The sequence below is a fragment of the Larus michahellis genome, chromosome 10, assembly GCF_964199755.1.
Source record: "Larus michahellis chromosome 10, bLarMic1.1, whole genome shotgun sequence".
Lineage (NCBI taxonomy): Eukaryota > Metazoa > Chordata > Aves > Charadriiformes > Laridae > Larus > Larus michahellis.
Genome location: NC_133905.1, coordinates 13,806,261 through 13,834,088, shown reverse-complemented (window position 1 = coordinate 13,834,088; position 27,828 = coordinate 13,806,261). Strand labels below are relative to the sequence as shown.

At 41.3% G+C, this 27,828-nt stretch overlaps 1 protein-coding gene across 5 annotated transcripts in view; it reads right to left on the bottom strand.

The window, feature by feature from the left end:
* LOC141749207 (contactin-4) overlaps window positions 1-27,828 on the bottom strand; it is a 347,767-nt gene that overhangs the window by 244,953 nt on the left and 74,986 nt on the right. The window contains exon 1 of one of the 5 annotated variants that reach the window (XM_074602295.1): window positions 7,360-7,483. The exons of the other annotated variants lie outside the window; for them this stretch is intronic. The gene's annotated coding sequence lies outside the window, so the exon portion shown is untranslated. Of the gene's footprint in view, window positions 1-7,359; window positions 7,484-27,828 lie in introns of those variants that run through there. 5 annotated transcript variants of the gene reach the window in all.

The following is a 27,828-nucleotide window of genomic DNA, read 5'->3' as shown; positions in this document are numbered from 1 at the left end:
GGTGGTGGGTTAGCGTTTACCACAATTCACTTTTAAAATCAGTTCAGTTTACGTTAATTCCTGAGGAATCTGAAACCTTGTTTTTGTCTCTTGGAAAGGCTCGAAGTGCAATCTAATTGGAGAGCCATCATGGCTAATAGAGAAAAATGGCAGGAGATGCCTCAGAGAGGTATTACATCTTTTTGTAAAGCAGGAATATCACAGAAAAACCTCTTACGAGAAATAGTGACCTTATCCTCAAAGAATCTAATTCAAGGTGAATTTAGATGCAGAATTTTATCAAAGACTATTTCTTTTCACTAACAGTTTTGTTTATGCCTTGTTGGTTGTTGTGTTTTTTTTCCCCTACAGATTTAATAACCTCCACTCCTCAACGTGAGCTGTATCTAGCATGTGCAGAGGGCAGCCTTGCTTCTCAGTTCACACGTACCAATAATTAGAAGCTTTGCAACTGTACTTAGCTCCACTCACTGTGATGAAAGATGCAGATGTCTGTTTTAAGAGGCTCTGATAAGCATTCAGTTTGATCAGCCTGTACAAATACCCTGCCACTTGCACTGTGCAGAATTTCTTAACCCACTATTCACATAAGAGCACACACTCCCAGCATTTCGACTTCTAAAGCTGAGATTTCTGGGCCAGACAGAAGAGCTGTGTGTGCACCATAAACATTTCAATAGCTGAGACCAGATTTCCCAAAGCCATTTGGGGCCCCAGCGAGCTTCCAAGAGGCACTTGAGCAGCCCAGCAATCGCTGGCAGTACCTACCTTGTGCCGAAGAACCTCTGAATATCTCTGTTATCTATCTATGTATTTACATTTATCCCGAAGTCCTAAAAGCCAGCCGTAGAAATGAGTTAGGCTCTCGGCATGAAAAAATACATCCCAAATATACGTATACAATGTATGTAAGCTAGTCATCTAAAATAAACTAGTTAGCTTAAAGGTATTGCCATCAATTACACCACCATTACAATTGCAGCTTAAAATTCTCCTAGAAACATCTGGAAATAGACCTTTGTAGTTTCTGGAAGCGTCACGACAAGTTTCTGATTATTTAAATAGGAATGATTATTTAAGCTTCCTTACATTACTGAAAATCCTACACTAACAATAGAGTTGTCTTTTGTATTGGCTAAATACACCAGCACAGTAAACAAAGGCAAAAATAGGCATTTTCAGTTAGAAGGTGAAAGCAAAGTCAAAATGGAGAACACAGAAAACAAGCACGGACTCACATTTCAAAACACAGATAGGATTCCCAAAGCAATTAAAGATGGTTTTTGCCTTTTCCCTCAGTTCTAAACTGCTGCTGTAGCATGTAGCCATTAACCTCTACACACGCGAGTTTATACCAGCGCGCAACTGGCCACCATCTCTGGTATCCTTATGAATACACACGTCTACTCATAACACCAGGAAAAACGTTTTCCTCCACCGAGCTGAAGGACCGAGCCCACAGAGACCGGGCGAGCAGGCACAGGGGTGCAGGAAATCGAGCGTGCTGTCTTGAAACTAAATACAATTTAAATTAGCCTAACACATGGCTTGTGTTGGAAATGCCAAAGGATGCTCGGAGTACCTAAGTGTTCATTCATAACTTTCCACCGATGTGCAAGTTAGATTTGGCAGTAAGAGCGAAGCAAATCTCAAATAAAATGTATCTATTTTAGAATAAAGGATGTGCAAGGGGCACGTCTGCTAAAGCTGTAGGGTAGGTCAGAAGCACAGCTCTACTATTTTACCTTTTCTCCCTAAACTCAAGAGATTTTTACCATGGGAAACAATTGTTTAAAATTGCTGCTAACTTCTACTCTTTTCTTTGATAAAAGTCTAAGAAGTAGCCTACAATAACATCGCCAGTATTAACTCTAAAAGTCTGGGTAGAGCCGTCCGTCCGCTGACCCTGATATCGCTGAGAGAGCATTAGGCAGAATGGCAAAAAGCCACATCCAGCCTGAGACGTGTACTGAATATTTCCTCCGTCAAATGAATCTAATCTATTTATAATCTACGATGTTTCCACTAAACAGCACTCCATGTCTTACCTTGTATCATTTTCCACATAAATGCCATGCCACAGAGCTGAAACGTATGTCCAAATAGAAAACTGGATTTTATTACTATTTTTTTTCCAAAGTGAAATGTTTAAGAGATTGACCTTATTATAATTCAATCTACAGTCATTATTACCAGAACAACTCAAAAGCAATACCTGTCATCTTCCCCGCTGCTGCGTTTTGGAAACAAGAGCCCCTAGTGCAAGGCAGCAGTTCTTTCCTTATTGCTCCCCTTTTCATCAGAAAACTGAAATACTGAAAAAAATTATTACATCACTGCCGGCACTCCTTTCCCGGAGCAAGGCTCTTCAATCCATGTTCTTGTGAAGTTTGTTTAGGTAATTAACATCACCTGAGGGGAGACCTTCTTGCTCTCTGCAACCACCTGAAAGGAGGGTGTAGCCGGGGGGGGGGTCGGTCTCTTCTCCCAAGGAACAGGCGACAGGACAAGAGGAAACGGCCTCAAGTTGCACCGGGGAGATTTAGATTAGGTATTAGGAAAGATTTCTTCACTGAAAGGGTTGTCAAGCATTGGAACAGGCTGCCCAGGGCAGTGGTGGAGTCACCGTCCCTGGAGGTATTTAAGAGCTGGGCAGACGCGGTGCTGAGGGACGTGGGTTAGTGGTGGGTTTGGCAGTGTGGGGTTGATGGCTGGACTCCATGATCTGAAAGGTCCCTTCCAACCTAGACCCTCCTATGGTTCTATGACCGCCTTTTGTGAATTCTTCACACTTGAAGAATTTATTTGAACATAAACAAGGCAGCCTCCCTTCCCAAACATCACAGAGCGCCCTGTTCTGCTCCCCAGATTTCCCCCTTCGCTGCGAGAGACAGGGGAACTGGAGCGTCAGATAGGGAGTTTTCAGGTTCTATGGCAAGAATCTCTCCGAAATGGGATAAAAGCTTTTTAGCAGCAGGTAGAAGAAAAAAAATGTTGTTGCAGATGCAAGCATTAGGGCTATTCCCCCTCACATACCTTGCTAACAATCCCCTAGGATAGCAGACAGAGAAATCAGGTTTCCTCACACACACCTTCATCATGTCTGGCTGTACAGAACAGGAGTAAATTAGCAACAAACAAGTTAGCAACTACAAAGAGCCTTTCAATAGCGATTTTACTCTTGTACTACAATTTACACAGTGCTTATTTTCTTTCAGAAGCTACAGAAACTAACAAAGAAATACATGCTGGGGTTTCCCTATGACTATTTATGACCTATTTTACGTATCTGATTATGCGCCATTCACAGTAGCCAGATTTAAGTCAAGCCTCTTACACTGCATGATCATTTAGCACAGAGGTAGGGTTTCAGCTCTCATCTCCGAGCTGCACGTGATGGTTGCTGGCTCCTGGAGTCGAATTTTTTGCTTTGGTAGCACTGACAAGCCTCACCCGAGACCACCCGTCCGCAGCACTGCCTGAACCGCAGCGGACCGTCCTGGACCAAGAGCTTACAACACGAATGAAGAGAAATGAGAAAAAAGTCCAGCTGTGACAGAGTCCCCCCCAAGACGCGCACTGGATGTTAAAAAGGGGACTCTTGTTCACAGCTATTGATGTACTATTCACTCATTAGATAAAGTTTTAATCTCAAAAAAACAACACCCCCCCCAAAAAAAAAATAAAAATCTATTTTTCCACATGAAAAGATGTTTTTGTTTGATGCAATTTGCATGCACACTGAACTAACACAACCCTAATCTTGCTTTCTCTTACAAAGCCATCAGAGGAGTCGTCAGCGTGAGCAGCAAGGACACCAGCCTGACCTTTCCCAGGCTCACACCGCCCATCCAAGGAGGAAAACCCCGTGGGGATGGCCACCGACACGCACGGGTGACATGGAGACGGAGCATGACCGAGAGGAGCAGGCGCTGCGCAGCATCCCATTAGTGTCCATGCATTACACACAACCTGGTATTCATGTCCCCGATGCTCCGACAGCGAGGTACCCAATCCATTTGGTGCCTATCGGATGGCAAGGCTATCGGGGGAAAACTTTATCTGCTTTGTGTGACACCGCTGGATAGAGTATATCTGGAATTCAAGCATTTTGCTGGTACTTTTGCTATTTTCGTTACTTCAGTGATGCGCCGGCCCTCTGTCTGCATCTCGCATGGATGAAGCACAGAAGGAAGGCAGCAGGAGAAGGCGGCAGCTCCGCGGCTATATGGGACAACGGCAGAGCCAGACATTTCATCACACTGAAAACAGCAAAGCCTGGAAAAGCAGCAATCCTGGCAACAGCGCTGTATATAGCCTCCCTGCAACAGGGAAAAGACTTGAGAGGGTTGGGGTTTTTTAACTGTAAATACTTGAAATACTTATGTCTGAGACAACATGATGCTTTATATTTCCATTCACACCTGTGATAATTACGCCTGACTTTGCTACAGTAATTATTTTTTATGATGCTGCTAAAACATTACATTTTACCATGCACATTTAAGCAAGAACATCTTTTTTTCTTATGATTGACAAAAACACTCTCCTAGAAAAAATAACCCTTTCTCTTTATACTGCTGTGGTTCTACCAAGTCCCAAACCACCCCTATGAGTCCTTCAAATCTTCTGGAGTCAGGTGCAGTAAGGAACAGAGGAAAGGATACAGCCCTTCGTTGCTGTTTTATTCCAAACTTAAAGACTACCTTTTTCTTGATGTTCATAATGTTTCATCTCAGGATGTTTCCTTAATATCCTCTTTTTTGTAGGTCATATTATCGTTACATTTAGGTATATTCTTTAAAAGACACTGAATTAGAGCTTATTTACTGCACAGTTATTCAGATGTTTTGGGATCAGTGTCACGTAACCCACGAACAGGCTGGCAGAGAAGACTGGCAATGTACTGGGAGACGAAATGTCTGGCTACGTAGGATGAACTGCTCCTCTTCAACAGAGCTACAAACTAAACGAACACCTGGAGCAAACCTGAAGTATTTAATACGTCCAAGAAACTCAGTTACATGAAAGAGGTTTTTTTTCCCTTCTGTTTTACAACGTGTCATCTCATTTTATGACTTTACAGAATTGGGATAACAACCTAAAATTTCTACAGTTTCACATTAGGAAAACAGCGTTAAAGCCTACTAGAAAGAAAAGTCAAGTCAAGAGAGAAACCTGCTGCTGGCAACTTAAGTTTTGATTCAGAGAGAAGCCTTTGCTTGGAAGGGCCAGAGTCCTCAACAGGAATGCTTTGGACTTGGCTCTAAGCTTTCAGATAACAAGAAAACCATTAAAAATGAAGCAGTCAGTGGAACAATACTAGTTATGCCCTCCCTGCCCCCTCCCCTCAATTTACTATCTTTTAAAGATGATAAAGTTTAGGACAGCAAAGTCTAAACTTCCCTCAGTTGGGCAAAGTTTGGGACAGCAGGCTTGTCTGAAGAAGACACGAGGGCAGGAGGCAGAACTATTCAAACGTGAAAAGAAACTAAAAGAAAAACTGATTTGCTTCTCACTTTGATATTCTTATGGAGACGCACAAATAGATCTCAATTTTTATAGCCTTTAAGGGCAACACATCATGAAATTTAGTCTTTCAAACTGAATTTAAATGCATCCTTAAATTATAGAAAAAAGGCTTTTGTTCCCATAAGATGGCAATCAAAACCAGACGCACTAAATAATGTGGCTGTTATGAGTCTAGGCAATTTTCTTTCCAATACAAAAGAATCCTTCTTATGCAAAAACTTTGATTAATTATTTTGCATCAAGAGGAATGAATCTTTTTTTAATTGTAGCAAAAAAAATTTCATTATTGATTAAAGTGTCATTTTAAGTAAGACATTATGGAACCAAAAGATCATTTCTGCTCTTTCCAAATTAAGCATACAAAACTAAAATTTAAACTGTAAGTAAAATGCCATATATTGCATTGGAATGAATTTCCAATAATAGTAACTACTTTATATTGGTACAAACAAACTTTGTCTTAATTAGATTGACCTTTAAAAAGCTTCTCAGGCATTTGAGAAATGTAAATACCTAAAGTATGATTCATTCACATTCCTGGTTGCTCAGACAACTCTGAAAGCTTTGAGAAGCGGAGCTGGGGCCAATTCCATCCGTCCTGCAGCTCTGCTGGGGTCAGTCCAACCAGCCCTGGGATGAGTTTCATCCCTTCTGACTACGTGGTGGCCTGGGGGTGATTTGGAACTTCGATACGCATGGCCACAGCTGGGAAATACAGCGGGAGCTATGGCAAGTGGTTACTTGTGAGACGAGTGCATGGTTGATGGGGTCGAAGATGAAGTGGCATCGCTGTACCAGAAGAGGTACAGTTCACGTTTGTTGGCCACAGACCATGAAATTAAGAAGAAATCTTGAATTAAATAGAAATCTCAAGACAACTTCTAGTATTTAGTGTGAGCATATAGACTACGGCATGTCTCTTCCCATGGAGACAGTCCATATAGATTATTCCTCATAATTTGTGTTTTTTGACTTGTGAAACGTCCCATATAGAAGACTCGACGTCCACACAAGTAACTTGCAGATTCTGTCTCAGAGCAATTTTCTTTTACTGATGCTGAGCTTATCCTTGCTAGAATGCGGACGTGAATTTGATATAAGGGAATTTATTTCGCTGTTTTACGATGCTGTTTCACAGTACACAGACCTCACACATCAGAGAATAAACAGAGCTCGTGTTTCAGTGCTCAGCCTTGTCATCTCCCTCTCTCCACCTCTTCCTCCACATGACCATTGCACAACCCTTGCGACCAGCAGAATAATAAATAATAGATGATCATACTCAGCAAGCGGCTGTGTACAGAAGGTCTGCAGAATTTGGAATAAAACCAACAAATATGGTTAAAAAAAAAAAAGGCACAACATAGACTTGCTTGAAATGGAGCACAACCACTGCGATGGATGTATATTTTACCAAGGTCTAGGAAAACAAGAGTCAAATCCTTAAAAATATTACTTGTATACGTAACTACACCATTATAACACCACCGCAATCCTGCCCAGGCTGCTAACTCTGTGTAGCTGTGTGCAACCTTCCCTCCAAATGTAATCCGCACCCTCGGATTCGGCCGTGCCAGCAGAGCGAGCATCGCTGCATCAGCCCTTACGGCTCCTTTTACCAATGGCCACGGAAAGCCTATTCCACCACGTCACCGCGTGCGCTCCTGATTGTTCGTTTCAAACTGTCAGTTTAAAACATTTCTCTTATGAACTTTAGCTCTAACTAGACTACAGAGACCGTGGGTGTTCCTGGCAATAAAGGAAGATTAAGGCTGGGAAGGACAAGCAAGTATCATAAAAATAACAGTGTATAATTGGGTAGCCTACCATAGCTGGTGAAGAGAAATGAGCAGGTCAAGCAATCGAGAACCAGGAGAAATGACCTTAAAAAGTTCTGTCTGGGGACAGACTGCCGATGGTCTCATCAGCATTCAGCTCCACCGCCACAGTCTGGAGGAGGAAACATAATGCAGAAAATGGAAAGGAGGGAGATAGAAGAGCAGTGGGGAGAAAAACATCTTTCTTAATTCAGCCAGGGAGGAGATGGAAACCAGCCGTCTGCAGCCTTTTTCTTTTTTTTTCTTTTTTTTTTTTTTTTTTTTTAAAAATGAGTCTTCTGGTCTGTGAACCACCCACTAATATATTTTCAGTATCACACATAATCTTTAAGAAGAAAGATTAGTGACTTACAAAGAAAACTGTTGGTAGAAAGGTGCTGTTGAATCTTTTACTGCATATTCCTATTGTTTCATGCGAACCGAGAGGGGCTTTGGGTGGGATTTTCAACAATGCTCAGCAGATTGAGGTGCTCAATGATTTTCAGCAAGAGCCAGACACCAATCTGCCTTTTATGTCTTTGAAAATCTTCTTTTACTTGTAAGCTTTTCAAGGCAGATTGTGGTTTCCTAGGTGTTTCTATAGCTCCTTTGGCATTTGGGTGTTAAGGCAACATAAAGCGATACTGAGAATTGGTTATTTTCTGTCATCTAGCTTTTCCATCAGGTTTTCACAGCTTTTTATAATGAAAAGACATTTGGGGGGAAAAAGGACAATTTTGTAAATGCATACATATAGACAATTTTCACACGTGTTTACAGGTTATCAGTGAGAAACTGAAAACCTCCAGACTTTTAATGTTACGTTTTCTTCAAGATTTCCATTGTTCGACCATGATACTTTTGCCTGAATATTTTCAGGGACAAGCGATTTTTTTTCTAGATTTTACTTCTAGGCTGTTCCAGCAGGAGAAAAAATAAATTGTAGGTTTAGCAGAAGAAGAAAATCCCACTCGGCTACCAGTCCCTGCATGCGGGGAGGGCGGACGCTCTGCATTCGTGGACTATGCAGGAGCAGCTTTTTGGCCACGAGCCGAAGTTCTTGTGATCCGTTCCAGCTCTCCCCAAAGACTCTGAGGCAGGAACATCTCAGTACAAGAGCTCGGGAAACGGTCCGAAAAAGGTTCCTACCAAAATTTCTGGGACAACTGAGCAAATTGAACACACATCTACGAGACGTGGGTATGTCTGACCCTGGTGCTGTGCATACACAGCAGCGTACATTACCCAGCAGGGACTTGGGTTAATTACACCATCTAAGGTAGCACCTGCCCAGCAGCCACTGAGACTCCATTTCTCATTTCCATTACTTCATTGCAATGAGTTCATAATTAGACAATGATAATAATAGGGCTAAAGATACAAGACGGGGACTTCCTCGTAACCTCAATCTCTTCTCATGCAAGGGGTGAACAGCAACGGACACACTGGCAGCGCTGCTTGCCTTCAAACACATTTCACTTTTTCATGCTCTGGCATGAGTTTTGATTCAAACCTTCAGGCAAGGAATGGTGCAGAGCCCCTGCTCTTATTCATACATTAAGGTTTATTCCCCACACTGTTGCTTCAACGACCAAAAAAAATTAATTTTCAGCAGGGATCAGCACTCTTAAAAAAATGCCATCCCCAGATGAAATAAATATGCGAAAAGCCAGAATCAAATATCCTCACGAGGCAGGTTCCCTTCTACTCTGCTCAGGTCAGACACAAAGACAAGCTGTAGGAGGTAAATCCATATCTGCTTTGCCATATGTCACCCTTATCATACTTATCCTCAGACCAGTTAGCTCTTTCAAATGTCATTAAAAATGCCTATATTGAAAAACACCTTAAGATCACAGCATCCCTGGTGCTCCTGACCATTTAGGTCTATAAGAGATTTTCAGCAATGTGCTATAAAAGAGCAGGCACACGCTCCCTTCGTGGATACGCAAGACTTGGTCCTGCGAGGTGATGACAGCTCTCAGCTCTCATCAGCCTGAAAGTGATGAAGATACTCAGCGACTCGTGAGATCTGCCCTGCCCTAAATGAAAAGGGAATTACACGTTTAGCTCCAGATGCGGCACAAATCTCACCCGCACAACTTACCTAACTTCCCACTGCAGCTAACCGAAATGGAAGACTTACGCTATTACCACTGTACTCTCTTCATATTAATAAACAACACTTATGTGAAGCATTCGCTCACAGCACACTATTATTGCATTTATTTTTTCAGAAAGCTTTTAAACAAGTCTATAGGCTGAAACCTGCGCAAAACCTAAAGAAAAACTGCTGGGGTGTTTCTCCTGTGGAAAGTTGCGTGAAGTCGATGCTGGACTCGCTGTGTCTTAAGTCATCTGGAAGCCAGCTGTCCCCACTGTATGTGACGTACCTGCCACGGTGGGCACTTCGGCTCACGGCTCCTGTGCTCCAGGAGTCCCGTATGCCAGGAGCCCAGCATTCGCACTGCAAGGTCACCAAACCTCATTCCGACTTCTTTTGCTTCCCCCCACAGTGCTCTGTTTTTCTGGAAATTTGGCTGAGGTTTCAGAGGTAGGAGGTCTCAGGGGCTTTAGAAAATGAGAGGAAATCCCCGTGATCATTCTTATATTGAATCATTGATTCCTCGGTGCCCATTTTCACATAGGGATTACTTCAGAAAGGACTAACAATCACATTAACAGATTAGCTCTGGCACTTCTAAAATACGCACTAGCACCTCAAGTTTTTAACAAGCTTTATTTTGCAAATGGGAACCAATAAATATCCAGAAATGCTGGCTTTTGGTGAAAGAATCACAATTTATTTAATATCCTTAATTTATTTTGGATACTATCAACTCTTATTAATATGCACGATGCTGAAAGAGAGGCCACCAACTTGACTGCATTAGGCTGCTGTGAATCACTCCACGTACAACTTCATGGTGCTCTAAGAGCAAAGTTTACAATTAAGACCTACGTTCAGCTCAGGCAACGGAGGAAAACACCAAACACTGGCACAAAACCCACCGACAACAGAGCAGCACAATGAAAAGCAGAGACGTTGGAAAGCTTATGCTTCATTTTAAGCACGCCACCCCCTGCTCCATGTCACCAACAAGGCCTCTTGTAGAAGAAAAACCATTCAGAGCGAGATGCAGACGTTAAGTTTATGGCAGAGATTTGTTCTCAGGATTTCCAGGGATACCCATGGGCGCAGCCGGGTGGCACAAAGGAGACTTTGGTGGTTCCGAAGGAGATGGAGCCCATCTCCTTTGGCTACCGCTCTGCCCCACTGCAAAGCCATCCACACGCAGCGATAGCTGCTGTCTCGGTGTTATACCGACGGATTTCGGAAGCGAGTGGCTAACAAAACAAGCAACAAGATGGAGAGACAAATCCCCAGGGGACTTGGCCATCCTCAGCAGAATTCAGGCAAAAGGAATCTGCTCAAAATCCAGCACAATACTGAAAATAGCTACGAGACCACCCAGGGATTTTTTCCTGTAAACTATAAGACGCATCACAGCGCAGGAGCAGAATTTGGGTCTATTTCCCTGGTTTAAAGTGGCTAAGGTTTCAGTTTACCTATCACCAAAATTAATTTAATACTTTATAAAGTGGTTGTATCTGCCATCTCCAACCAAGGACTGGGTTTTCATTATGGTATAGACTGCTGGATATGCTTGTACCAAATTATGTGACACTTTACCTCTGGTTAGTAACTTGCAGGAGGCCCACTGCTGACAAAAATCTCCTTGTGCTAACATGGAATAAAAAAAGATCGCTCCTATGCCCGAGTTCATACAGCCTAATTTAACATAGGTCTGGGCACACCTCTGCCTATTACAAAGTGCAAAGGTCATTAACCCTGAAGTATTAGAAAAAGAAAAAAGTCAATCTTTGTGCGATTTCTTAAACATTTCTCCTCAAATCCTTCTTTAACAAAAAGATTAATTCTGTAATGTTAGATTTAAGAGAACTGAACAAAACTCCAAAGGCGGCACGCCGTACAGGTGTCCTCAGTTCCCCAGCAGGCTTGGTTCTCATCTACCCCATGGAAATGTGGCTAGAGGAGTTGTGATTTTCATCTCCTGGAAGACAGAGTTGCACTAAAAGTCTTTTTGCTCCTCTTGCAACTTGCACAACAGGATGCTGTGTATATCTGCTTTGTCCTACACATTCGAGAAGCGCACATCTCAATTATTTGTTTGCTCAGGAGACTTTTTCCAAATAGAGAGTAAAGGCTGGCTGAACATCACCTCTCTAAGGGCCAAGTAACTCGTTCAAATAACACACGGGGGCTTTGCAGCATGAGAAGAATCCTCAAGCTATCAGCTACGCAAGAAGCATGGAGCGATGTACTTCATTAACCACGTATCCTGCTGGATTATTACTGCTCCAATAAATAATAATTCCTGCACCTATTACTCATTTTTAAAAAAACCCAGATACAGAGAATTGTCCAAGGAGAATAAAGAGTTTTCTTTGTTCTCCTCAGGAGTGGGGCACCTCGTTGGCCCTGAGGACAGTCCAACGATCAGCTTCTCATACTCCAGCTCTTTAACTCTTTGCTCTTCCATCCTCCCGTTGTCAGAAATAATTACACTGCTCTTTTTTCCTCAGACAGGCTCTCCCCAAGGTTTCTATGAGCACAACCACAGGCACCTGCTGCTGAATGAACTCAGCTGGAAACAATCCAGCCACTTCATTCACATCCTTCTCCTGGCCCCTCTGTAGTCCCAGTCCAGCAAACACTTATATACGATATTTTCTTAAAGCACGTAGAGCACTGTTGAGTCACAGGGGACTACTCAGATACTTACTTGTGTTTTAGAGTAAGTTGTAGGAAGGCAAAATTATTATATGCTAAGGTATTTGCAACATGACAGTTGCTTTTGCTTAAGGAACACGACTACAACACTAAGGAATTGGAGCTGTTTCTTATTTTCTGTACCATACCCACTAGAACATTTTCACAAGCCATAAATACAAGAAAAATACCTTGGCTTTTAGTGTTCTGGGAAGTGTTTTCCTCTGTACAGGTGATGGATTAAAGTAGGTATTTCTAAGGCTTCTCCATTGGCTCCTGGCTCAAAATGCCCCATCACTTTTTGAAAGAACCCTAAGCCCAAATGGTTAGGGATGCAAAATGCTGTTTAAATGTAAAAAAATGATCAGGTTGCAAAGTATGAAAAAATCAATTGCTGAAGTTCAAATACAAAAACATTATGGCCTGAAAGGATTTTTCTTACTGCTAAGTTCTGCTTCAGTTGCACCAAAATATTAATTCAGGATGGATTTTCAGACAGTGTAAACGAGTAGAGAAAAAACCCAAACAAACGAGGCAGATTCAGCTCTTCATTGCCACGAAGTCCACTGCTAAGATCCATACAAGCTAATTGCATGACAAGATTATTCAAAACATTTCACATCTATGTAGTAGGTTTGGTGCATAAGCTTCCTAGAGGGCTTAACAAGCTATATATGAAATATAAAACCTGCATTAATTTTAACTTCAGACGAGCCTAATAAAAAGTCCATACTAAGTTTATTAGCATCCTCTTATCCTCACCAACAATACATAGTAGACACTTGACTCCACAGTAGAAACAGTAAAACTATCACAAGTGACCTTCCTAAATTCCTAGAGAAGGGACTAGATTTCATTAGTATTGCTATTAAGACAATAGAGCCTCACTGTAAATTACTGGTTATTACCAAATTAAATGGTACAGAACAGATTGCTTCTGTGTGCAGCATCAGACTCGACTCTGCTGCTCAACCTCACCCTCACCCTCCTGCTTGTCAGGACAGGCTGCAATGGATTGATCACACAACGCTGGAAATAATTAGTACGTTGTGGCATTACTGAGGTTGAAATCTCAAACACAGAAGTAAACGCAAGTACATTTGCTGCTTCCAGAAGATGAGGATCATCAGGATCTTCTCACCATCAGCTGTGTTACCTCACCCTGGCACGCTGAGCAAGCCGCACGTGGCTGCTGTCACTTATCATTGCTAATTGTTTGGTCACCTTCTTATCGGAGGAGCTTGAACAGCTACAAGGTAGTCAGGGGCATTGCTGCTCACTGCTCAGGATGCTGTAACTCATCTAGGACATGTGAAGTTACAAACCAGAAAAGGGACCGGCAGACCAGGAAGCCATCATGAGCTCTAATCACAAAGCCAGAAAAAATTAGAAGCTAGATGGTATTTTTGGACCTAGAAAGGAAGAAAAAAAGACCCCACTACAGAACGCAAAGGCAACCTGCAGACTGCCAAGGTGGCTTGGTAGAAGTTAAGAACTACGAGAGCACACCAAAGCCAGGGGAAGAACATTGTTAGGCTCCTTATCTTACTCAGTACTTTATTTGTGCTTTGGACCTTCCAGTTTCACTTAAGAAAATCACCCCAGAATAGAATCACAGAATCATGTAGGTTGGAAAGGATCTTTAAGATCATCAAGTCCAAGCCCTAGTTAGTACTCCTATTAAAACAATAGAGCCTCACTGTAAATTACTAGTTATTACCAAATTAAATGGTACAGAACAGTACACTGTCAAATCCACTACTAAACCATGTCCCTCAGCACCACATCTACTCATCTTTTAAATCCTTCCAGGGACGGTGACTCCATCACTTCCCTGGGCAGCCTGTTCCAATGCTTGACAACCCTTTCAGTGAAGAAATTTTTCCAAATATCCATCCTAAGCCTCCCCTGGCGCAACTTGAGGCCATTTCCTCTTGTTCCTTGGGAGAAGAGACCGACCTCCCCTGGCTACACCCTCCTTTCAGGGAGTTGTTGAGAGCGAGAAGGTCTCCCCTCAGCCTCCTCTTCTCCAGGCTGAACACCCCCAGCTCCCTCAGCCTCTCCTCACAAGACTTGTGCTCCAGACCCTCACCAGCTCTGTTGCCCTTCTCTGGACACGCTCCAGCACCTCAATGTCCCTCCTGTAGTGAGTGTCCCAAAACTGGACACAGCACTCGAGGTGGGGCCTCACATTCATTATTTAATACAATTTGGCTATTATGTGACACTCCCAAATCACACTGCACGGCTTTTCAGGTTCATTAATTCTCTACACGTGGGTTACGGCCACATACAAGGACAAAGGGGAAAAACCCTCTCATCTTGTTAAGGATTCCCTGGATTTCCCATTCAAATTTTAAAAAGAATCATGGTAAGTAACACCTTACATTCCACACAGACAGTTTCAGAAGGGACCACAGATGTTTGAATACTTTTATATGATAGCATTCTTTCCCCGGTTGACTTTTCCCTTCAGATATATCTTTTCTTTTATCTCATCTTGGTCCTTTATCATACAATAAAGATTAATTTTGAATTTCTGCTGATTGTATGATCTTGGACTTTGTGAACAAAAACCTCTTTCATGGGAGACATTAATATTCACAGTGACAGCCCTGAACTTCCACTTTCAGAAAGGTTTAATAATTTTCTAAAACCTCTTGATTTTGTCACAATGAGTTGTATTCAGGCTAACTTTTCTACTTGTCTTGGGCTATGTCATTTACCTTGAGCCTTGTCTGGGTAATAAGCACTAACCAAGTTCCTTATTCATTATGTCACTAATTGCAATTTCTTTTCCTATTATTTAATAACAGCTAACTCCTGTGCAACTTGGGAGAGAAGTGGTATGAAAGTACCTTTTCTCTTCACTTCGGGCACTGTCCATGCAACCCCTTGCCATTCTTTAAAAACTTTAAAAGTAGAAAAGGTAAATTAAAAGGTAAGTTTCCCAGTTTAGGATTACACCCGCTCCAGAGATGGCCAGGTACTCCTCTAGGGCACCAGCTAAGGGGAAGAAAACTCAGCTCTGAACATAAATCAAGTAGTTGCCTTTGAAGCGCAGCTCCTTTTGCCAGACCAGGCGGCGCTTCAAACAGAAGCTTCTATCCCCAGAAACCTGGGTGCAGATAACCCCACTTCCAGAGAGGGCTCCTCACAGCGGGAACTCAAGGTTTAAAAAATAAAATAAAAAAAAAAAATTCAGTAAAAAGTTTCTTAGATTAAAATGTCCCATTTAAACAGGTCAGAAGCTTTTGAAGGGAGATAAAAAGCAGATGGGAATATAAATCATTGAGACGCCTCCTCCAATCAAGTCAGAAAAAGGTATTCTTTTTCCTTGAGCTGAAATACTTTGTTAATAAAGATTAGAAAAAAAAAATAATTTGGAAGAAAGAAACTGGTACATACCAGTAGTGTCCTATATTTTGTAAAATTAGCTTAAAAACATGTATTTACCCGGCTGACCTGAACCTGCGATGCATGATACAGCATTGGGATGGGGCTCTCCTGCCTTCAGAGGAAGCCAGTGGCGTGTCCAGCTGGGACGCACAGCGGGATGAGGGCACAGATCACCGGGATGCTGTGCATCATCCAGCTGCTCCTTCCCAACTGCCCCAAAGGGTCATTCTGACGGTGACATAACGTTTCACAAGAGACTAAAACCAGCTTCTTTGCAAACCATCTTTTCCCTGGGTGTCTGTCACACGCATTGAGTAGCGATCGAATTAAGCTCAGCCGCTCTCCAGACGACACACCATACCCCGAACATCGAGTCCCTGATGATTTTGTACTGATAAAAACGCTTTGAACCGCGGTCTAAATATTTTGTTCCTTAAAATATTTAATAATCCACTCATTTATTATTCTGCGCTGATCAAGAGATTTCAGAGACCCACACAGTAAATTTCTGTAACGAAGTTGTTAGCACTGGGCACAGTTAACTTTCAGCAGCGCTGCTCCGGTGGCTTTGATCTCCTTTTTGTTTCATTGCCATTAGCGATACAGGCTTTTTTCCCCCCACTCTCAGTTTTGCCCTGGTTGAGTATTGATGAGGTTAAGAGGATTATTCACTAGCTGCATCCTACCACCTGCTCTTCTGATCCTTGGCTTTCAGGGCTTTGAATACATTGTACACGTACCTTGGGCTCAGTTATTACAAACACTGATAATCTTCTACTTCCTCAAGGCTTGTTTCCATCTTATTTGAAGATAGCTGTAATTACTAATCTCCTTTTAAGGTCTAATTTCTTTTTAGTTAAAGTCAACTTTCATCTCGTTACTAATCTTCCTTTTATTTCAAAGGAGACTCTAAAGTTAGAGAGTGAGCAATGACATCTGTAGAAAATAATGACATCTGTGAAAAATATTTAACTGCAATTTTTATACAAAAAGTTTTAGTTTGACTTCCCAATAGCTGTAAGACCTATTCCAGTATTACTGTTCAGCAGACCTTCATTCCTGCCCCACCATTTCTCTGTGTTTACTGCCAAAAAAAGCCTCTATATCCTAGCATTGAAAGATTTTTTTCACATCTTTTTGCCATTTTAATTCACTTGGATTTTTTCCTACCCCTTTCCCATATACTGTTCCTGATCGATGACAACTGCTTCTTCCAGTCTGCAGTATTTGTGGTATTGGTACGTGAACTTTTTGGTTCTGGCTTTGGTTTGATCTGCATATAGAAGACAGCATCAGGTGGCAATTAATCTATATTGCAATAAAATTCCCAATAAAATAGCATTCCTCAAGTCCACATTTAAGTGAAATGTCTGCAAATGTATTTTAGTCATGTGGTTTCTGGGTGGTTTTGTTTTTGTTTTGTTTTTTGTTTGTTTAGTTTTGGGTTTTTTGGTTTTTTGTTTTTTTTTAAACAAAGCTCTACTTTCTCAAGGCAAACTGTCCATTTATGGCCAAAGGGCATCCCTTCTGACAACGGAAAAGCTTTTCTTTTCTTATTTTTCCATGTGGTTACATTCCCTAGAAGTGGAGGTGACATTTGCTAGCTGCTTTTCATCCTCACATCCCCTTTGATGTCTCAAGAATTTCTAGGTCCACCTCGGTGAAACAGGGAAATGCCACATTTGCTTTTTTTCATGTAGACTACGTGCAGCTTAACTACATCATAAAAGTCACATATTTGTAGGTCCTGTAGATAATTGAATACTTCTAACTGAAGGGAAGGATTGACTTCAAGAGACAGACTTACTGCTGCAATACTTGGCGGACATTCGCTGCGTACACTGCCTAAAGACCATTTCCCATCCCAAAAAATGAACCTTTAGAAGTAAAGGTATGAAATAATAGTGTGTTAAAAAGCACTATGAAAACCATCTGATCCATATACAGAGCAAGACAATTTGATAAACTAAAATAAAACATTATATAGCTGTTTAATATTAAGTCCTGGACAGAAATTCCAAGCCCCCTTTCCCCTGTTCCACCATCTTAGTGAAGTTGTACGACATTTCACCATGGAGAGACTCAGCAACCCTTGCCCCAAAAATTACAAATGTAACTTCTTACATTTCAATCTTCTGTAAGATTAAATGTGTCGCATCAAAAATTTTCATTGACCTGAAGCTGACTGGTTATCTGCTACGAAGGTGGTATTTTAATTACCAAAGTTAATTACCATCTCCATGGAATGCAATTTCCTAACTTCATGCTGTTGTAAAATAGGAAATGGAAAGTACAAGCGATGCAGAATCCACAGAAGGTCTACACAAAGGCTTCTGTATGACTAATTGGTCTGAAATTTAATCAGTTAAATTTCTGTTTCATGTTCCTTTGATAAGATTATCTTAATTACTTTTTACAGTATCTAAGTAGGAGAAATAAAGAAAAAACAGTCTGCTGAAGGGGAAAACTAATTCATAAGTCTGAAGGGAGAGAGGAAAATAAGGGGAGGGGGAATACACATCTGTTGATTAGGCTACATAAAACTCAAATCTTATACTCCCAACACTTCATGTTTCCAAGTAGTCATGAATATGCTGAAGTCTTCAGAAAATTTAACTTATAACTTGATAAAATCACACAATTTTTTTAGTCCTCATCTTCTTAAAAGGCTTCATATGCGAACTTGTTCTACAGAAATGTGTCAAAATAAGGGCAAGGATCGTATGTCCCATCAGCTCCCAGATTGCCCTTGTGATGTACTAATGCGGTTCTGACATTCTATGCATTTTTATGGTGCCTGTACAGTCACTACCATCAAGAGGAAAAAAAAAATAGGAAGTTTGAGACACAAAGATTTAAGATAAAAGAGATATTTCATCTGCGATATCAAAGGTCCCCCAGGGACTTAATCTCACCAGTGGAGAACCCAGGGGCACTTTCATTTTTACCTTGTCTCAGACTAAAACATGAGTCATGCTAAGGATGCCTGTGCTGCCCGAAGCCAAAGTCAAGCCCAGAGGTAAGCTCAGGAAACTCATCTTTGGCTTCGTCTCACGAATTGTTTATATATTCAAAACGCCACATCGATTGGCACGCTCTGGTGACGTCTAGCAGACAAGCAGCGGGGAGAAGGCAGTGCCACAGACCAGGAGCACCCACAGCCCCCATGGAGGCGGGGGTCAGGGCGCTGGGAGGCTGTGTGCAAGGCGAGAGCAAGACCCTCCCTCTGAAGCACCGCACCAGGAATAACTCAATCACGCTGCCCACAGGGAACAGCCAGGACGCAGATTTATTTTCACCTATCACGGCTAATCTCTCTTCTCTCCATCATTCCCCTGCTGGATACTAAGGTGACAGATTTGGGCTCTTCTGTCTTCATAACGCTCCTCAGAAAGAGGGCAAGTTCTCCAAGCACTCCTTGCCCAATTCTCACGACATTCAGCCCAAAAGTGAGCTGACACGGCACAGCGAACGGAGCTTTCATCACTCCCGATCCTGGAGAGTCTCTGAGCAGGGAAACACTCTGGGAAGTCCAGGAAAAGCAGCTATTTACGTGAGCTCAAAGAAAAAAAATACAGCCCAACACAAGAACAGTTTTGAGCCCTCACTTCTAATTGCATTGTAAGTGCATGCGTAGTGACCCCACGGGATGGGGACCGCAGTATCCCCCGTCAGTCCATCATCGTCCCCCCACAGCACGAGTGTGACGATACTCTGAGACACCAACCCGCCTGATCCCATTGCATCATTTTGGTATTATTTTAGAAGAGATTTGGGATCCTTTCTCCAAACTCAGCTCAGCAAACCACAGATTTGACATTCAGACTATGTAGACTAAGCCACCAGGCACCGGTTCACCTGCGCTTGTAGGATGCTTCAGAAAACCTCTGCAGATTCACTCCCCTCTCCTGAAAAACCCAACTGCTCTACAGGCTTCTGATTTTAAAAATACATTTTCTTCTCTATTCAGATAGGAACTTTTGTGTTGAAGCCAAATCAAGTTACTTAGTGGTATGTAAAAGCTGTTCATTTTTAATTTGGTAGAGGAGCTTTGCAGTGTTTCCAAATGTACGTTTTGTGATAAATGTGATTTCTGTGAAATTAAAACAGAGTAAAATTAATGTCTGTACTTATTTTGTTTCAATTATGTCAACGTTTCATTTGCATAAAATATTGTTTTCATTCCTCTTTAGTGCAACACATAATAGAGCTTTGTATGTTTAATTTATCTAAATGAAGAACTATGAAGGTTCTGTAGCAGTGTGGAGAATCTTGTTTAAGAGTAATTTCAGGTTTGGTTTCATTTAGCTGAAAAACAAGATTTTGGACTGCTAGAACTTGTCTTACAACAGAAGTCATTTTTTTGTTTGTTTGTTTTTTAAGATAACTCTTAATTTATGTTACTTCAAGTCTGTACCTTTTTAGGCAAATAGTCACTTGAAGCCTGTCTGTTCAGTATTACTGCAGGTCTCATCTGTTATTGTTTGTCTTCCACAGTAAAAATAATACATTACATTATTAGCAGTGAGATATGTTTCTATTAAAAAAAGAGTAGACAAAAATAAAACCCAAAAGATGCCTTATCCAAACCCTCTGAACTCAAAGGGCTGTTTTCATCCATACTCATGGATATCGACCAAGGTCCTCTCTCTCTGAAATTAAACGAACGCTCTGAATCAACTGAAGTTTAATTACACTGCAGATGTGTCCACAAGTGCAAACTGGAAATGGCAAGAGATACCTTGTGATCCCAAACTTTTGCTCCTTCAGTCCTAGAAATTAAGGAGAGAGGAGGCCTTTGAAATGTTACGTTATAATATTTACCCAAGAAAATAAACTGAATCCTGGAGACATTTGAGCCTCCTCATCCTCATGGGATTTCTGGTCGCTGTCATAATTAAAGAGATGCACTTAAACGGAAGACACCTTTCTTGTTAACTGTCCACAAGCAATTCATGAATTAGATAAAATTTTTACAGCTAAATGCTTCAAGTAAGCTGGCAATCCCACTGTTTTCTAGCAGTGCTCCCAGCTATTTTGGTGCTCCAGACACGTAAAAGACAGGAGTTGTGCATTAATTATCATCCAATATTCTTAATCAACATCAACTATAAAATTGTTAGTCAAGCTCTTGATCACAAACTTAATCATGCCTAGCCCAAACTGATTCACCCTGTTAAGTGAGACTCATTAAAATGGCTCTGCTATCACATCATCAGACACTTTCCAAATATGATACTTTTTTACTGACAAACAACACCCAGTTAAAGCAATCGCTACAGGGGCAAAGACAACATTTAATTAAATAGGATGGACATTTGGCTTCGCATGAACAGCTGTACAAGAAAAACGGATCTAATGCTCCAGCTCCATCGTTTATATATTATGAGCTATTTCTGAAGAACCTCGCAATATCCACTGGTCTAGCACAGGGAACAGAAACCGGGTGAAGAAAAGTAGCAGTGAAAACTTAAGATATATTTTTTTTTTTGCAGTTGTTAAAGGTAACAAGTCATTTCTCAGGGTAAGCGATAATTGGAAGAGTAATTATAGCTCCCTTGGGGTGTTTATGCATGGCTCGCTCCAACTAGTTTAAATACCGAGATTCATTTTTATCACGCTCTCCTCTCGTTCGACCGTACAACAGCTCTCAGCAACGGCAAGGGTGTCTGGGAGCTCCCTTCACCACCTCTGCACCCGTAATTGTCTTTTCCACCGGAAATAGTCGCTGGTCCCTCCATACATCGCAGCTGAACACCCTGGATGGAAACACCAGGCTCCCCGTTACAAAGGATCAGCAGGATATGTGCATATTCCGGAAGAATTCACTATGAAATAAGTTTTTATCTCCCCTCCCTGAGTTTTATGTAGCCACAGGGAAAAAGACAGAGGAGAAGCATTATTTTTGATGACTTGATACCCGAAAGGATGAATTCAGTATTACTAATATAAGGTCAATCAAAACGCGCAGACGGATAGTCAAAGTACACATTGGGGTAGGAAGAAAATCAGGCATTTTTTCTTCTATCAAATACTAGTAGATGACTCTTCTTGATGGACAGTTTGGAAATCCAGGCTGACTATGCTGTAAATCACTACAGTCTATAAAACAACACTAGGATAAGGTATCCATTATGACGAATAAGTACTTAATAAAACTTTGAATTGTTTTATCTATGTTTCAGAGAAAGACAAAAAGGAATCAGGAAAAAAATATCACAATATGTTGACAACTGAGAAATTTCCATTCATCCAACACAGGATACGTTCCAAACACAAGTGAATTCCTTGGACAATTATGAATGACTGGTTACTATCTGAGAAACAATCTTTTTAACATTCATTAAAAGATTTATGTCACTCAGAAGCTGCAGAACAAACGGAACTTGCAGCCTTTGAAAATTAAATGCAAGCTTGTACCTGATTTATCACAGAGATGTTGTAATCAATAATAGAATTGAGGCTTAAAAGCACAAGGTCTCTTCTGACAGTATAGCATCTTCTTCATCTGTCCTCCCTGCAGCAGCTAACTTCTGATCCATGGCATCTTTGGTAATAAGAACCACTTTCTGCCAAAGACAAGGCATCTCTACCTATCGATTTTTTTATATATGTATTATTTTTTTAACACAGTACCTAGGTAGATTTAATAGTGCTCTTTCACCCTGTTTTGTATGTGTGCAGAATCTAATCTCACTTTTTAAGGTGTATCTTTTATCAAAAGAAAAATGTTTCTGAACTGGCACTCGGGAAGCAGGAGCAAAAGCGTTATCTCCAAAGATCATCCATCAGTTAACACTGGTTAATTAGCTAATGCATAGTCTTTCTTTATGAATGACAAAGCCTGGTGACTTTGACCTTTCTGGTCCCAAATCAGATGGATATTCTCCATTTCTGTCATTAAGACTTCCTACTTGGTGGGCTCTCACAGGATCTTTCCTTTGTATTGGGCCAGTTGATTTATCTGGTTGTGTTTTACTTCCACACCTTCAAACACTAGCACAGGAGGCTCCTTTCAAACACCGCATGGATATGTTTGCCTGCAACGTCTCATAAGCCTGTCTTCCACCTCCTGCTCTCCACCGTGGCTCCGTGGAGCACAATAATGTTATCTTGGACACAGGGTCTCCCAAGCAGCAAGTCCCCGTCCCTGCAGGAAGGTCCCCAGGGGAAGCAATGACATTCTCCTGTCTGATAACAAGGCAGGTTACATGTACAACATCTCCCACTTGTGGGCTGACCTTCAACTAAGACTCGAGGGCCGGGCGTGTATCAGAGATCTACGACTCAGCAGGTAATATGCTGCATTAACAAAAAGGTCTGATTAACCAAAGAAATGTTACATAGAAGAGTTAACCCCTGTTTCTTGGATAAAGTGACAAAAGCTGTGCCCACCTTTGTATCCGGAGATTTGGGCATCAAACCTCATGTTAAAGGAAGGAAAAAAAAAAAAAAGATGACATTTACAAGATGATACTTAGGAGGAAATTTTGAAACAGTGCACAGAATGCTTCTTATCAAATTAATAAGAAAATTATTTTTAGAGCAATGAGTAAAATGAAATTACTGCTGCGCTTTTCTCCTTCAAAGGGAGCTCTTTAACTGATAAGTACTGTGATTGAAATTTCATCATTTCAGAATTTTGTATTGTTCAAATACATCTCATACATACTGTAGGTTAAACTCCGCATTGCCTTTACGTGCTCTATATGTATAGATACAACAGTGCACAGAACAGATACATGCAGGAATGTCACATATCTAAACTTTCTGCACTATAACCTCACTAACAGGCAACCTCCCTAAAAATGAACTGTATCAGCATGCCATGCATTAGTCTGCTACTTTATTGAAAAGTATTTATATTTTATTGAAAAGTATTCATAATTTATTGCATCGACACATCAGTGCCACTTTCTATACATTTCTATGTATTGCATCTTATTCTTAAGAGGGAAGCTTAAGAAGGTTAACTGCAGAAGTTTCAGGACTTTTTTCATATCTTTTTCTCCAAAATAACTTGGACTTTCCTCCATATCTTCAAAATATCCCCCAATTTTTACACTGCTAACCACTGCATTCTTGCAATTTTCCAAGCACGGTGCCTCCACGCTGCAATGGTGGGCTCGGGGCTGGCTGCCAGGACAAGCCCTCCTCGCTGGTGGGCAGCAAACTGGGCTCCCACGAGACTCACCAGGAGCACGTTGGCTCCATCGATCCAGCCGAGATCCACCTCAGCCACCACCCCTTGGGACCTCCTTGAGGTAGGACAAAAAATGGGGCAAGGTTTTATTTCCAAACAGCTTTCTCAGGTGATTGTCAGCTCATGCTGATCAACCTGACCACATTACTGCTGTTTATATTCTGCACAGCCTTTTTCTTCTAAAGCACGTGTCTAATTCCCTCTTAAAAGTGTTCACGGCTGCAGCTCCTACTGTACATCTGCCAAGACACAGCAATTAGCTTAACCATTTTCTCTTTGATTTTAAGGTACCAGCTCTTCCCGGCTTCAGCCAAGTTCTCCCCCAGAGTTATGGAAGAGATGAAATATTTAATCAAATTTAGCTCCATGCAAGAAAAATCAATAAATAGGGTAACAAAGCATACAATTAAAAATCGGGATGAAAGCTACATTAAATTCTCATTCCCTGTAAAGTCAGCTCATACAAAAGCAGAATCTGACCTCACAAAATTAAGAGTGTACAGTGCCTAGAAAAGTATTTCTAAACAAATTAGAAACCTGCTTTCAAGGATTTTTTTTAAAGCTAAAAACACAGCGACATTCATACTTAACTCATTAATCTTAAAAAAAAAAATTAATAGGTATTATTCATCATAAAGTAATTAAGAGACTGTCATACGTTGCAACCTTCTTAGTGATACCTAAATTTTCTCAAAGGTATCTGGAAGGGCAATTAGTTACTTGAGTACACAGTGGTACTGACCGGATTCTCAGCAATGCCAAACCTGCCAAATATAATAGCAGGATAAAACATGTATTCAAGATCTCTTTCTAGATAGTATTTTATAAAATCTGAACACAAGAACCGTTTTCATCCACAGTTCTTAGAAACCCCTGACTGGTAACGATGCCCACGCAGCAGATTTGGGCCACTGGAAAGATCTGCTCTGGGAGAACAGCGGCAGCAGAGAGGATAATAAATTTCTCTCTGTTGAACTCCAGTGGTGTCATATAGGTGTTAAAGGACCAACCTAAATTTTCTATAGGAAGGAAAGGTCATTTGGATACAAAACAGTGTGTTTGTTTCTAGAATTCCTATTAACTTTGCCTCAGCAAGATTATTTGCACATTGGAAGCTATTGAAATAACAGAGGAAGGAGAGATGCTTTAAATACATTCACTTTTCTTCAATACCTAGTTTAATATGTTTTGGGCTTTAATCCGGCTGACGGATACCAGCAAGCAAATGGTCACTTCATTCCTATTATTACCACAATGAATAAAATCAACCTCAGAGACTACAAATGCTTTCTCTACTGTAAGTAAACAACAAAGCTTAACAGGCTAGAGAGATATCAGGAGATAATCGCATCCTTGGGACATTTACCGGGAATAAGTACCACTGCCAGAATATGATTATCTTCTGATAACAAGAAACCCTGGAGTTTTCACGCTGCTGCAGAAAACTCATTACTGGGATGAAAACCTGTATTTATTGTTCCTGAACACGCAGCTGGCAGCTGCGAGCTATGCGCAGAGGTTGCAGCGGAGTGGTTGGTTTCATGGCACGAGCTCTTGAGGTGACCACCCAGATGCCTCGTTGACCCCCTCTGGCTACCCTGAGCCAAAGCTGCACAGGACACACAGGAATGAGCGTGCACAGCATTTAGCTTTCTCCCACAAGTTCCGCCAATCAATTAAGATGCAACGATTTCCAGGGAGAATTAAGTTGTACATGGCCATCAAAAAAATAATCCACAAAAAAAATTATAGGAATATACAATGATCTTGTGGATAAGAAAAAGAAGTCCTCACAAATTCCATCACCATATTCGCCCCAGAGGCCTTTGGAAGTGTGCATTTTTTCCTCAACCCTCTTTATTATAAGGATATAAATAATACGCCTGTATGTGGAATGGTTTTCCTCTCCTGCCAACGCAGCCTCAGTTCCACAAGGAAACCCAACTCCTGCCAACGCACCCTCTTCTCCAAAAATAAAAACAGTCTGTTTTGGGACAGCCTCCTCCCCCAGGAAACTTTCTACAAGTGAATGAAGGTCATCTGTTCCAGAATAGCCATTCCCACAGATGCTTGAAACTACATCAAAGTGGTTTTTATTATTGATTAACCATAACAAAAGGTTGGCATGGAGGGTATTTCCGTGATGTCTCATCCCCCATGTCCAGTTCTGGGCTCTCCAGTACCAGCGAGACAGGGACCCACTGGAGCGGGTCCAGCAAAGGGCCATGAGGACGGCTGGGGGGCCTGGAAATCTCTCACAGGAGGAGAAGCTGCTTGGCCTGGAGAAAGGAAGGCTCAGGGGAGATCTTATTTGATGTGGGGATGTAAAGACAGCGCCAGACTCTCCTCATTGGTACATTTAAACACAATAAAACACTTTCTTCCTCCAAGGGTGACTAAACACTGGAACAAGTTGCCCTGGGAGGTTGCGGCTTCTCCATCCTTGGAGATGCTCAAAAGCCAACTGGACACAGCCCTTGGTGACCTGCTGTGCTGCCCCAGCTTTGAGGCTGGACTGGACAGGTTGGATGGTCTCTGGAGGTCCCTGCCAACATCAGCTGTTCTTTTAATACACTTCAAAGACATTTTTCCCAATGAAAACCAAAATGTCCATTTGGGGGGGGGTGGGGGAGGAGTTTTTGTTTTAATGAATTAATCTTTTTAAATTAAGAGCATTGCCAAAAAATTCCCCAACGACAGACATTTAAGCACAGCTTGGGGCGTTCAGACAGGACTTCTCTTTCCCCACCTGCTACCAGGCTCACCACCTATGGACGCAAATAGAAAGGTGACCTAATTCAGCACCTTCTGTCTCTTGCCAGAATCAAAATCAAATTTAAGGACTGGATGAGTTCCACACAGTCAGTATTATTTTGTTCTACCAACTCTATTTCACTCAGCCAAATGTCAAGTGTATAGATCTGGACGAGAGGTTTTTGCATCATAATCTTCTCTCATAAGTACTTGAAAGCACTTGGACTCCTACCTCTTTGTGCACCAGAGGCATGAATTTACCTGCAGAGAAATGCCCTCTCCTCTTCTCTTCAAGGATGTTATTCCCTTCCTAGAGCCCCAGTCTGCTGAACTGGTATGACTAAAGTGGTTTTATTTTTAGCTGTAAAGTGCTTTATTTTATTTGTATTTGGTTTCTCCAATAGTTAACCCATCAGCCAAAAAGACATCCCCTTTGCAGCTGAAGGGAAGCAGCTTTTCTCTTAAAACAAGGGAATAATGAAAAGCAAACCAGGTTTCATTCAGCAGCAGTGCAGAATGCCTCTAATAAGACTCTGTCAATCCACATCCTATTTTCTCCCACACCTTTGTGTCACACCACTGCTGATTAAGGTGTCACTTCACACGATACAAAGAGACTGTAAATTGGGAAACCTGATAATTCCGCCGGTATCTAGCCGCCCTCTCACGTAACAAAGTTCTAGCTTGATTTTTTTTTCCACAGGTAGCACATAAATTTTGATAAAACCCAAATTGCTCATAAGGACCACCAGCCAGATTATCATTCTGAATAAATTCATTCAATACGCCATTATTATAGATTATTTGTCTCGCTCAAATTCAGGCTTGCACAAATTAAGTCCTAAAAACTCAGAGATTTGGTAAACAAGTCTAATAAAACTTCTGGATTTTTTTTCTTTTCCTAATCCAAGAGCAATCTTTTTGTAATCCTAGAGCTTTACCCCCAGCACTTTCTTTCTTTCCCCAAAAAAATGTTAACAGCATTATGTTTATTTACGTCCCAGAATTGGGACATCATTTATACTTCAGGCATGATTAGCCAAAAACATTTCTATAAATTCATATATGGTATACAAAATGGGCCTGATGCTGTTTATACAGAAGGTACGCTGTCTACTATAGCTTCCTTCCTGATAGAAGAATGAATAAGCAGCCAAGTTTTTATCATCCTACATATCAGATTCATTACTGTAAATATTGCAGTCTAGTCCATGTTGAAAACATGCCCACCACAGGAGAACCCCGGCAGTTCAATTGGGAGAATATAAAATACTCTTCAGAAAAAGCAAATCGCATAAAGCTCTGGTGATATGCCAAGGATTTGAGAT